This window comes from Hordeum vulgare, chromosome 4H, assembly GCF_904849725.1.
Source record: "Hordeum vulgare subsp. vulgare chromosome 4H, MorexV3_pseudomolecules_assembly, whole genome shotgun sequence".
In the NCBI taxonomy this organism is placed as follows: domain Eukaryota; kingdom Viridiplantae; phylum Streptophyta; class Magnoliopsida; order Poales; family Poaceae; genus Hordeum; species Hordeum vulgare.
The window spans coordinates 172,233,160-172,247,093 of record NC_058521.1 but is presented as its reverse complement, the minus strand read 5'-3'; positions in this window follow the sequence as shown (position 1 = coordinate 172,247,093).

Here is a 13,934-nt window from a genome sequence, read left to right as displayed (position 1 = left end):
GCTAAAGTTTACTCATCTCCAGTCCCATACTTTTCAAGAATTATGATATAAAACAAAGATTCAATAGGTGTCACACCAATCACTTTTATATCTTCGTCAATATCATCACGAGAAAACAACTTTTGAAGCTATTCACGCTTAGCACGTATTCTAGGGGTTCTTTCTTTACACTCATCAATAGAAATTATAATAGCTTTTAAAGACTCATTAATATCATGCTTGGGTGGAATAGATCTATTTTTTAAAGAATCAATCTCAAGAGGAATTCTATCAATGTTCCTAGCCAAATCATAAATCTTGAGCAATTTTTCTTCAATCATAGCATTGAAACTTTTTGAGAGCTAATGAGTTCTTTAATATTATTCTCAAGATGAGAGGGCATCTTATTATAATTTCCATAAAAAGTGTTGTAGGAGTTACCATAATTATAAGAGGAATTACTAGGGAACGGCCTAGGATTGAAATTACCTCTATACGCGTTATTGCCAAAATTGTTCCTACCAACAAAATTCACATCCATAGATTCATTATTATTTCCAATCAAAGAAAACAAATGCATATCATTGGGATCTATAGAATCACTCTTACTAGCAAAATATTTCATTAATTCATCGATCTTTCCACTCAATGTATTTATTTCTTCCATAGCATGCACTTTTTTACTAGCAGGAAATCTTTCGGTATGCCATTGAGAGTAATTTTCCATAATAGTTTAGTAGCTTATCCTAATGTGATTTCAATAAAAGTACCACCCACAGATGAATCTAAAAGATTTCTAGCAGGAAAATTCAATCGTGCATAAAAAATTGTATAATCATCCGTAAGCTCAAACCATGCTTGGGGCAATTCCTAATCATTAATTTCATCCTCTCCCAAGATTGTCCAACATGATCATGATCAAGTTGCTTAAAATTCATGATATGATTCCTAAGGGAGATAATCTTAGCGGGAGGAAAGTACTTGGAAATAAAAGCATCTTTACACTTATTCCACGAATCAATACTATTTTTAGGTAAAGATGAAAACCAAGTTTTGGCACGATCTCGTAATGAGAAAAGATATAGCTTTAATTTAACAATTTCATTATCCACATCTTTCTTATTTTGCATATCACACAACTCAACGAAAGTATTTAGATGGGATGCGGCATATTCACTAGGAAGGACAGAAAATTGTTCTTTCATAACAAGATTGAGCAAAGCGGCATCAATTTCATAAGATTCCGCACTAGTGGCGGGAGCAATTGGTGTACTAATAAAATCATTATTATTAGTAGTGGAAAAATAACATAACTTGGTATTCTCTTGAGCCATCGTGGCAAAGCAAGCAATCTAGCACACAAGCAAGCAAACAAAAAGACGAACGGAAAAAGGCGAATAAAAAGGCAAATCCTTTTGGTATTTTTTGAAAATATTTTAGAAGTGGGAGAGAGGAAAATTAGAGGCAAATGGCAAATAAAGTAAATTCAAGAGCTGAGTTTGTGATGGGTACGTTGTAATCTTCCTATGTATCCTCCCCGGCAACGGCGCCAGTAATCCTTCTTGCTACCTCTAGAGTTTGTTTTTCCTTGAAGAGGAAAGGGTGATGCCGCGAAGTAGATAAGTATTTCCCTCAGTTTGTTGAGAAGGTATCAATCCAGTAGGAGGAACAAGCGAGACTCCAATAGTAATACCTACACAAATAATCAAACACTTGCACCCAACGCTATGAAGGGGTTGTCAATCCCTTTAGAGTTATTTGCAAGGATGAGATCTCATAGAGATAGGTATAAAATATTGATAGATCTGAAAGTAAAACTAAAGTAGATAAATTGCAGCAAAGTATTTTTTGATATTTTTGGTTTATAGATCCGAAAATATTAAATGGAAAATACACCCGGGGGCCATAGACTTCACTAGAGGCTTCTCTCGTAAAGGAAAATAATACGGTGGGTGAAAAAATTATTGCCGACCAATTGATAGAAAAGAAAATAATTATGAAGATATCCAAGACAATGATTATGAATATTGGCATCACGTCCATATCAAGTAGACCCAAATGATTCTGCATCTACTACTATTGCTCCACACGTTGACCGACTCCTGCCTGCATCTAGACTATTAAGTCCATGAAGAACAGAGTAACACATTAAGTAAGATGACATGATGTAGAGGTGTAAACTCAAGCAATATGATAAAACCCCCATCTTTTTACCCTTGATGGCAACAATACAATACATGCCTCGCTACCTCTACTGTCACTGGGTGAGGACACCGCAAGAATGAACCCAAAACTAAGCACTTCCCCCATTGCAAGAATTACCAATCTAGTTCGCCAAACCAAACAAATAATTCGAAGAAACTTGCAAAGATATGAAATCATGCATATAAGAATTCAGAAGAGACTCAAATAATATACATGGATAATCTGAACAACATCGGATCTCGACAAACACACCGCAAAAGAGTATTACATGGGATAGATCTCCATGAAGACCATGAAGAACATGGTATTGAAGATCAAAGAGATAGAAGAAGCCATCTAGCTACTAGCTATGGACGCGTAGGTCTGTGGTGAAATACTTGCACATCATCGGAGGGGAAATGGAGTTGATGTAGATGCCATCCATGATCAACTCCCTCTCCGGCAGATTACCGGAAAAGGCTCCCAGATTGGATCTCTCGAGAACACAAACTCCCGACGGCGTAAAAGTATTTTCGTGGCTCTTTTTAGCGATACTGGAATATTTGGGAATTTGTAGGCCAAGAATTAGGGTTAGGAGACCTGCAGGGGGCCCACAAGCCAGGGGGTGCGGCCACCCCCTAGGGCGCGCCCTATAGGCTTGTGGCCTCTCGGCAACTGCTTTGCCCCCTACTCCAGGTGTGTTGTGTGTCTTCTGGTCCAAGAAAAATCTTTTTGGAGATTTTATTTCGTTTGGACTCCGTTTAATATTCCTTATCTGCAATATTCAAAAACGTGGAAAAACAGAAACTAGGCTATGGATTAATAGGTTAGTCCCAAAAATAATATAAAACAACATATAATGCATATAAAACATCCAAAATAGATAATATAACAAAATGGAGCAATAAAAAATTATAGATATGTTGGAGACGTATTAATGCCATCGTTGCCTTTCTTGGACTTTGGAAACCTAGTGACAAAATCAATTTCCACATCAATTTTCCACTCAGGTATGGCCAAGGGATGAAGGACGCCTGCTGGACTTTGATGCTCCGCCTTCACTCTGTGACACACATCACACTCGTTCACGAACTGAGCAATTTCATGTTTCATGCGAATCCACCGGAAGGTCTGCTTCAGATCATGATACATTTTGGAGCTACTTGGATGTATCGAGAGAAGGGAAGTATGGGCTTCATCAATGATAACTTTCCAGAGCTCTCCTTTCGGAACGTCAAGGCGGTCCTCGAAGAACAAGGTATCTCTATCATCCACACGGAAGCACTTATATTTGGGAATGCTGTTTGCCAAGCCAATCTTCACTTTCTTCACCATCGCAGCAAGAAGTTGAGCTTGGCGGACATGGTCTTCCAAGGTAAGAGAAATCTGGGGATTAGCAAGAAATCCCTGAGGTACTATCTGAAGGTTGAGCTTCCTGAAAGATTCACAAAGATCAGGCTGGAGAGGCTTCAGAATAAGACTGTTTTAGTAAGCCTTTCTGCTCAAAGCATCAGCAATGACATTTTCTTTTCCTGGAGTAAAGTCACTGCTTGAATTACAATCTTGGATCATTTCCACCCAACGAGTTTGCCGAAGATTGATACTAGGTTGGGTGAAGATGTATTTGAGACTCTTGTGGTCGGTGTAGACTTCAACCTTTCTTCCCAACAAGAGGTGTCTCCAAGTCATCAAAGCATGGACCACTTCCGCCAACTCAAGATCATGACTGGGGTAGTTCTTCTCACTTGGCTTCAACTGCCTCGAGGTATAAGCTACCAATTTGTTCTCTTGCATTAGAACTGCACCAAGACCTTGGAGTGAGGCGTCACAGACCACTTGATAAGGCTTGGAATCATCAGGAGGAGTCAAGACTGGAGTTGAGGTGAGCTTCTCTTTGAGTGTATCAAAAGCCAATTAACACTTTGGAGACCATACGTACTTCACACTTTTCTGAAGAAGGTTGGACAGAGGCTTAGCAATCTTGGAGAAGTTCTCAATGAATCTTCTTCAATAGCTTGCAAGCCCGTGAAAGCTTCAAGCTGCTTCACATTCTGAGGATGTTCCCACTCAACGAATCTTCATATTCTGAGGATTTCACTTGCTGCCATTTTCAACAGAATAACAAATTTGATAGGGAAATAAACTATGATGGAAGTCCTATGAACAATCTGGTGGCACCAAGTTGTAGAGGGGTTGAATCACTACACTTTATGCCCTTGGTGTAACCACCAAAGGTCAGCACATTCATGGAAACCAAACCCACAACAAGGGAAGAAAATATTTGTTCCAACAACAACATTTTCTTCACTTGAAAACAACAAAGGATCCACCTATTCACAAGAGTATCATGCGAGACAAAAATACCAGGCCCTAGTCAACATAACAATCTGGAACTTTCATGTTGGAACATTCTTCATAGCATGCACATAAATAATACTACAAAAATGACAAAATGCCACCTCATCACAAATGACATTTTCACAAACTTGCTCCAAAGTGAAATCCAATGCTACCATTGTATTCCTTGTGATTTTCTACCCCAATTCCATATATCACACATATATACTTGCATGAATAAAACTAGTACAAAACTGAAAAGAAAATCTACAAAGAATCCAACACCACCTATAAGTCAAATCATGCCTGATTTGGTATATGCCAGATTTGGCATATGCCAGATTTGGAATATTCCATATATGGAATTGTCCCAAAATGGAAATAACACACTACACCAATAAAATCACCATAGTTAATATGACAGGGGGGGTCCCACTGGTTATAGGCACCAGGGACCCCTAGTGTATGACATGTGGGCCTTGTGGCCCACCTGTTAGTGACTAGCTACAGAGAAAAAAATAAAAGGGGGAGAGGGGAATCGAACCCACAACCCCCTGGTGGGATTCACAGCACCCCACCACTTGGCTATGCAGGTGTAGCTGCTACTACTGGGGTGCTAACATAGGTATGCACTGATCCAATTACCTACTGCAATAGAGAACAAAATCCACAAAAACCACTGTGCGAGGGGGATCGAACCCAAGACCTGTCGGTCAAGGAGCGCTCGTTCAACCAGTAGGCTATGAGGGGGGAGTCTTCTCTAGTGGGGAGCCTAACGTAGGTATAAAGGGAAAGGGGCAACTTCCACTGTTTCACCGAATCGCTGCCGACATCTCACCGAAGCACACACACACACGCACACACACTCTGGCGCTACACGGGGAAAACTGTTGTGCTGTGTATGGACCCGAGAGGGACACAAGCCGTGCACACACACACGCACTACGCGTAATGGCACTCTGGTGCTGAACTACGAAGGCGATGTTGCTGCTGCTGGTCTGCTATGCACTATGCGGCCACTGGTGCAACAAGTCGGCACAGGATGCAGAGAAGGCAAGGGGAAGAGGGAGGAGGTCCTGCGCTCACCCAAGGCGGAGGAGAAGGTTATGTGCAGAGGAGAGGATCGGCAGCATCGACGTCTTGGTGCTACACTCAAAGAGGCTCGCCAGAGTTGAGCAAGAAGAGGCTCGTCATCGGGGGCGTCGTGGCGTCGACCTTGGCACCGGATCTCCACGGGAATGGAACTCCCGTGGCCTCCGCGTGCTTCTGGCGCTGACGAGGAGGCAGAAGGGCTCCAATCTACGCCAGCGACGAGCTAGAGCAGCATCCTGCCATGGCTGCGGTGGCTGATCTGGGGAGCTGTCTGACGGCGCGAGGGGAGAAGGAGGAGGGAAACGATGCGCTAGGGTCTCGAGCTCCTGGCCGTCAGATCAAGGAGAAGGGGCGATCGGTGGCTGCCATGGCATCGTACACAGTGAGGACATCAAGGAGGAAGAGGGACGCTGGCTGGGCTCTCGGTCGAATGAAACAACAACTGTGCGTGGAGCTCTTTATCTCTCCTTAATAACTTTGTGAAAAAGGCATGTTTTTGAATAATTCACACAAGCTAAAAGAAAAGGAGTTTTTGTAAGATGAAAATATCTTTGGTCTACTAAAATATTGCCACTATTTATCAAAATAAGTGGAGCATTTTTAGAAGAGCAAAATAAATTACTTTATTCGAAATGCCGATCTGTTTATAAATAAAATCAAAAGGAAAAAAAATCAAATAAAAGGGTGTTGAACCCCACAATTAATAAGAATTCTTTGAAGGGGAGGAATATTTTATTGAGGGAAAATAGAAACTTTAAAATATGCCTAATTATAATTGGAAAAGAAAGAGTTTGAGTCTATGGTGCACAAGATATTTGAGGAGGACCTTCAAACACATAGCAACCCAACCACACCCACACATGCACTAACCTTCATACCAAGTTGTAACACAAACAACAACACACAAGTACCAAAAAAGTGATGATATGCATGATGCCATGATGCAACATAAAATGAAGACACAAGCTTAATTCTTTATTCAAATCGAACATGTCAACATAGGAAGGTTGCCATACAAGGAAATATATTACAAGAGGGGAAAGGAATTGCATTGGGGCTGTCACAACTGCGCCAGAGTACAAGAGGATCTCGACCCGAGATCCATGACTGGAAGAACTCTGGGAATTCAGAAAGGAGGTGGTCCTCGCGCTCCCAAGTGGCTTCTTTGCCGGAATGATGTGACCATTGCACTTTGAGGAACTTTATTGCCTTATTGCGGGTCTTTCCCTCGGTCTCTTCAAGAATTGCTATAGGATGCTCATGGTAGGATAGGTCAGGTTGGAGATTGATATCTTGGAGATCAATTGTGTGCTCGAGAGTCATGGAGCATCTCCGGAGCTGACAGACGTGAAACACATCATGCACATTGGAGAATTTGGATGGAAGCTCAAACTAATATACAAGATCACCTCTCTTGACAACAACTTTGAATGGACCAACAAAGCTAGGAGCAAGCTTTCCTTTGATGCCGAAGCATTAAGTGCCCTTCATCGGAGACACTTTGACATACACAAAATCATCGAGCTAAAAAGTCATGTCATGATGCTTGCTATCATAGTATCTCTTCTGACAGGACTGAGATGCTTTGAGATTATCCTGAATAAGACGTCATATTTCTTCTACTTCAGCGATCATGTCATTCCCAAGAATATGGCGCTCACTAGTCTCTGACCAATTGAATGGGGTACGACACTTCCTGCCATATAGAATCTCGAATGGAGCCTTGCGTGAGCTTGCTTCAAAGATGTTATTGTATGAGAACTCGGCGAGCGATAGGAAATCTTCACACTTCATGCCAAAACAAATCACACAAGCTCTGAGCATATCTTCAAGGATCTGATTGACTCTCTCAACATGACCACTTGTCTGAGGATGGAAATTTGTACTGAAGCGGATCTTAGTACCCATCGGAGTCTGAAACGAATCCCAAAACTTGGAAGTAAAGATGCTTCCACGATCTGAATAAATTGCACAAAGAAACTATCCTTTATGTATACAACTCTGCAAGCTGAGCTGTCGAGATAGATTCTTTGACCGGGATGAAATGACCAACTTTGGTCAACTTGTCGATAACAACGAAGATGTCATCGTTGCCTTTCTTGGACTTTGGAAACCCAGTGACAAAATCCATTTCCACATAATCGAATTTCTACCCGGGTATGGGCAAGGGATGAAGGAGGCCTGTTGGACGTTGATGTTCCGCCTTCACTCTATGACACACATCACTCTTGTTCCCGAACTGAGCAATTTCACATTTCATGCGAGTCCACTAGAAGGTATGCTTCATATCTTGATACATTTTGGAGCTACCTGGATGTATCGAGAGAAGTGAATTATGGGCTTCATCCATGATAACTTTGGTGAGCTCTCCTTTCGGAATGACAAGGCGGTCCTCGAAGAACAAGGTATTTCTGTCATCGGCATGGAGGCACTTATATTTCGGAATGCTCTTTGCCAACCAATCTTCACTTTCTTCACCATTGCATAAAGAAGTTGAGCTTGGAGGACTTGGTCTTCCAAGGTAGGATAAATCTGGAGATTAGCAAGAAATCCCTAAGGTACTATCTGAAGGTTGAGCTTCCTGAAAGATTCACAAAGATGAGACTGGAGACGCTTCAGAATGAGACTGTTGCAGTAAGCCTTTCTTCTCAAAGCATCTACAAGACCATTTTGCTTGCTTGGAGTAAAGTCAATGCTTGGATTATAATCTTGGATCGTTTCCACCCAACAAGTTTGCTTAAGATTGAGACTAGGTTAGGTTAAGATGTATTTGAGACTCTTGTGATTGGTATAGACTTCAACTTGTCTTCCCAACAAGAGGTGTCTCCAATTCATCAAAGCATGGACAACTGCCGCCAACTCAAGATCATGAGTAGGGTAGTTCTTCTCACTTGGCTTCAAATGCCTCGATGTATAAGCTACCACTTTCTTCTCCTGCATCACAAATGCACCAAGACCTTGGAGAGAGGCATCACAGAACACTTTATAAGGCTTGGAATCATCAGGAGAAGTCAAGACTGGAGTTGAGGTGAGCTTCTCTTTGAGTGTATCGAAAGCCAATTGACACTCGGGAGACTAGACATACTTCACAATCTTCTGAAGAAGGTTGGACAGAGGCTTAGGAATCTTGGAGAAGTTCTCAACGAATCTTCTGCAATTGCTTACAAGCCCGAGAAAGCTTCGAAGTTGTTTCACATTCTAAGGAGGTTCCCACTCAACAATGGCCTGCAGCTTTGTAGGATCAATTTTGATGCCCTCGTCAGAGATGATGAGCCCAAGGTACATAAATTCCTTCAACTAGAATTCACATTTGGAAAACTTAGCATAGAACTTATCCTCTCTTAGCTTATCAAGAACAAGCCGGAGATGTTCTTCATCCTCTTCCTCAGTTTCAGTAAAGATCAGAATGTCACCAAGATACATGAAGACAAATTCATTTTTGAAGGGCGAGAAGATATAATTCATCATCCGAGAGAAGGTCGGAGGAGCATTGGTGAGACCAAAAGACATCACTGTGTACTCATAAGAGCCAAAGCTTGTCCTGAATGTAGTCTTGGGAATATCTTCTTTGCGAATGCGGATCTGATGATAGCCCATCCGGAGATCAAGCTTAGAGAAAATCTTGGCCCCTTTCAATTGCTCAAAAAAATCATTGATGTTGGGAAGTGGACACTTGTTCCTGATTGTCTTCTTATTCAATGGAAGGTAATCGATACAGAGTCGGTCTGTGTCATCCTCCTTGACGAACAGAACACCACGACCCCAAGAAGAACTTGGTATGATCAGATCGAGACGTTCTTGCTCATCAAGCTGCTGCTTCAACTCTTTCAGCTCTTTGGGACTAAGTTTATACTGACGCTTGCAGGCCAGTTCAGTTTCAGGTTCAAGTTTAATTACAAACTCAACTTGCCGGTGCAGACGCATTCCTGGCAATTCTTCTGGAAAGACTTCTTCATACTCACAGACCACCAGAACTTGAGAAATGGGAGAGATTTCACCCTTCTCATTGAGGGAAAAGAGACAGATCGTGTCATCGCGAGCAATGAAAATGATCACGTCCTCTGAAGGATGAGTCAACTTGACTTCTTTGGCTTCACAATCGACAAATGTCTTGTTCATCGATAGAAAATCCATCCAAAGGATCAGATCAATATCCGAATTTCCAAGAACATAAGAAGAAGCGAGAAAGGAATAATTGCCCATCTTGATAGAGACATCAGGAATGATCGATGTTGACTTCATTACCAAACCAGGAGAAAGCACACCCAAAGGTCTACTCAACATATCTGAATTGAAATCATGCGTAAGAGAAAATGGTCTAGACATAAAACAATGTGATGCACCAGTGTCAAATAAAACCTTTGCTGGAATACAATTAACTTAGAAATTACCCATGATCACATCTGAGGAGTTCTGTGCTTCAACTGCATTCACCATTTTCACCCTTGCAGTCCTGGGGTTAAACATCACCATTGTATTGCTTGGAGGACTGATTGGAGGAGGAGGTGAAAGATGCCGCTGACTGGTACACTTGTTCGAGTAGTGACCCCTCTGACCACACTTGTGACAAGTCACCTCTGACAGCGTACGGAATTGCACTTGAGGATTTCCTTGCTTCTGCTGCCGATACTTCTGCTGGAAAGTTGGGTTGGTGGGTGGGAAGAACCACGACCACTAGACTGCTTGAACTACTTAGGCTGCTGATACGTCTCCAACGTATCTATAATTTTTGATGGTTTCGTTCTATTATCTTGTCAACTTTGGATGTTTTATATGCATGAATATGCTATTTTTGGGACTAACCTATTAACTCAATGCCAAGTGCCAGTTTCTTTTTTTCTGTGTTTTTGACCTTTTTCAGAGAAGAATATTTAACGGAGTCCAAACGGAATAAAACATGCGGGATGATTTTTTCCATAACAGAAGATACGCACGGGACTTGAGAACCAAGGCAGGGGACCTCGGGGGAGGTCACAAGCCCCCTAGCCGCGGCCTAGGGGGCGCCTGGCAGTCTTGTGGCCCCCACATGGCTCCTTTCCCTACCTCTTTTTCCTATAAATTCTCTAAAAATCCAAAACCACCAGAGAGAGCAACGAAAATACTTATCCGCCGCCGCAAGCTTCTGTCTCCGCAAGATCCCATCTGGGGACTGTTCTGGTGCCCTGCCGGAGGGGGGATTCGGACATGCAGGGCTTCTTCATCAACACCATTGCCTCTCCGATGATGCGTGAGTAGTTCACCATAGACCTTCGGGTCCATAGCTAGTAGCTAGATGGCTTCTTCTCTCTCTTGGATCTTCAATACAAAGTTCTCCATGATCTTCATGGAGATCTATCCGATGTAACTTTCTTTTGCGGTGTGTTTGTTGAGATCCGATGAATTGTGGATTTATGATCAAATTATCTATGAATTTATTTGAGTCTCCTCTCATCTCTTATATTTTTGATTTCGTATCCTTGTAATTCTCTTCGACCTGTGGGTTTCGTTTGGCCAACTTGATTTATAATTCTTGCATTGGGAGAAGTGCTTGGTTTTGGGTTCATACCATGCGGTGTCCTCACCTATTGACAGAAGGGGTATCGAGCCACACATCGTGTTGTTGCCATCAAGGATAAAAATATGGGGTTTATATCATATTGCATGAATTTATCCCTCTACATCATGTCATCTTGCTTAAGGCGTTACTCTGTTTGTTATGAACTGAATACACTAAATACATGCTAGACAGCGGTCGATGTGTGGAGTAATAGTAGTAGATGCAGAAAGTATCGGTCTACTTGTCTCGGACGTGATGCATATATGTATGATCATTGCCTTATATATCATCATGACTTTGCGCGATTCTATCAATTGCTCGACAGTAATTCGTTCACCCACCGTAATACTTGCTATCATGAGAGAAGCCTCTAGTGAACACTATGGCCCCCGGGTCTACTTCACATCATATTTCCAGATCTACAAAATTACTTTGTTGCACTTTTCACCTTCATATCTCACCTTGCAAACAATCGTGAAGGGATTGACAACCCCTTTATAGCGTTGGGTGCAAGTTTGTTTGTTTTTGCGCAGGTACATTGGTGCCTCATCTTGATACTCCTACTGGATTGATACCTTGGTTCTCAAACTAAGGGAAATACTTATCTCTACTGTGCTGCATCATCCTTTCCTCTTCAAGGGGAAAACCAATGCAAGCTCAAGAGGTAGCAAGAAGGATTTCTGGCGCCGTTGCCGGGGAGTATTCAAAGTGAAGCATATCCAAGTAGCTATCGCAAACTCATCTCTTGCATTTACATTATTTGCCTTTTGCCTCTCGTTTTCCTCTCCCCCACTTCTGAAAATAACAAAATTTACAAAAATATTTACCTTTTTCGTTCGCCCTTTCTTTCGCTTGCTTTCTGTTCGCTTGTGTGCTTGTCTGCTTGCTAAGTCACCATGACTGAAAACAACAAATTGTGTGACTTCTCGAATACTAATAATAATGATGTTATTCGTACTCCGATTGCTCCCGCCACTAGTGCGGAATCATATGAAATCAATGCTGCCTTGCTGAATCTTGTTATGATAGAGCAATTTTTCGACCTTCCTAGTGAAGATGTCGCATCCCATCTTAATACCTTCATTGAGTTATGCGATATGCAAAAGAAGAAAGATGTGGATAATGATGTGATTAAATTGAAGCTATTTCCATTCTCATTACGAGATCGAGCAAAAACTTGGTTTTCATCTTTACCCAAAAATAGTATTGATTCTTGGAACAAGTGTAAAGATGCTTATATATCCAAGTATTTTCCAAGGCTAAGATTATCTCTCTCCGTAATGATATCATGAATTTCAAGGAACTAGATCATGAACATGTCGCACAATCTTGGGAGGGAATGAAATTGATGATTATAAATTGTCCCGCTCATGGCCTGAATCTTTGGATGATTATACAAATCTTCTATGCTGGTTTGAATTTTGCTTCTAGAAATATCTTGGATTCCGCCTCCCGTGGAACTTTCATGGAAATCACACTAGGAGAAGCCACAAAACTCCTAGATAATATCATGACAAACTATTCTCAATGGCACACTGAAAGGTCACTTACTAGTAAAAAAGTGCATGCTATAGCAGAAATTAACTCTTTGAGTGCTAAGATGGATGAGTTAATGAAATTGTTTGCTAGTAAAAGTGCTCCTTTAGATCCAAATGATATGCCTTTGTCTTCCTTGATTGAGAATAGCAATGAAAGCTTGGATGTTAATTTTGTTGGTAGGAATAATTTTGGCAACAATAATGCTTATAGAGGTAACTTTAATCCTAGGTCTTTTCCTAGTAATCCCTCTAATAACTTTGGAAATTCCTACAACAATGCTCATGGAAATTACAATAAATTACCCTCTGATCTTGAGAGTAATATTAAAGAGTTTATCAACTCGCAAAAGATTTTGAATGCGTCCATACAAGAAAAACTGCTCAAAATTGATGACTTGGCTAGGATCGTTGATAGAATGTCTCTTGATATTGATGCTTTGAAATTGAGATGTGCTCCTCCCAAGATTAATATGGATGAAACTTTGAAAGCTATGCGTGTTTCCATGAATGAGAGTAAAGAAATAACCGCCCAAATTCGTGCTAGACATGAATGGCTTAAAAAGGCGTGTTCTCGTGATGAGAACCACGAAGATCTTAAAGTGCTTGGTGTGACTCCTATTGAATCCTTGTTTTCTAATGTCAATCCTAATGATGATGGGGCTGGATATGAATCCACTTTGGTTGAGAAACGCCCCAATGATTCGGAGTCTATTTATCTTGATGCTAAAAGCACTGAAGGTGGAGTAGAGGATATCAAAACTTTGAGTAGGGATGAAATTACTACTTTGGATTTTAAGGAATTTAATTATGATAGTTGCTCTTTGATTGAATGTATTTCCTTGTGTCGGGACCCCGATCCTGAGTCATAGGAATCCAGCTTGTAACACACCGCATCTCTTTGCGGTCTAACGCACGATTAACTCCACGGCTGCAGCCTTACCTTAGCCGGGACCGTTTGCGTCTTTTGACTCACGTATGCAATAGTGTCGCTAGCATTCCAATGTCAAAGAACCCGGATCGACAATTCTAGTCACAAACCAAAGTGGCAGTACCGCACAAGGACAGGCATACATGACCCAACAAAGCAGGTGTCGGTCACCGGCGAGTGTAGACGAGTCGTAGCAAGCTACAAGGACTCCATTACATCGCGTGACATTTCCCCAAAGGGGACATGCACAACAGCTAAGAAGGACACATGCCAGTCAACCAATGTGTCCGGAGCAGTAGCAAACTACCAAGGCTCATTGGATCACAAAGGGGAATTTCCT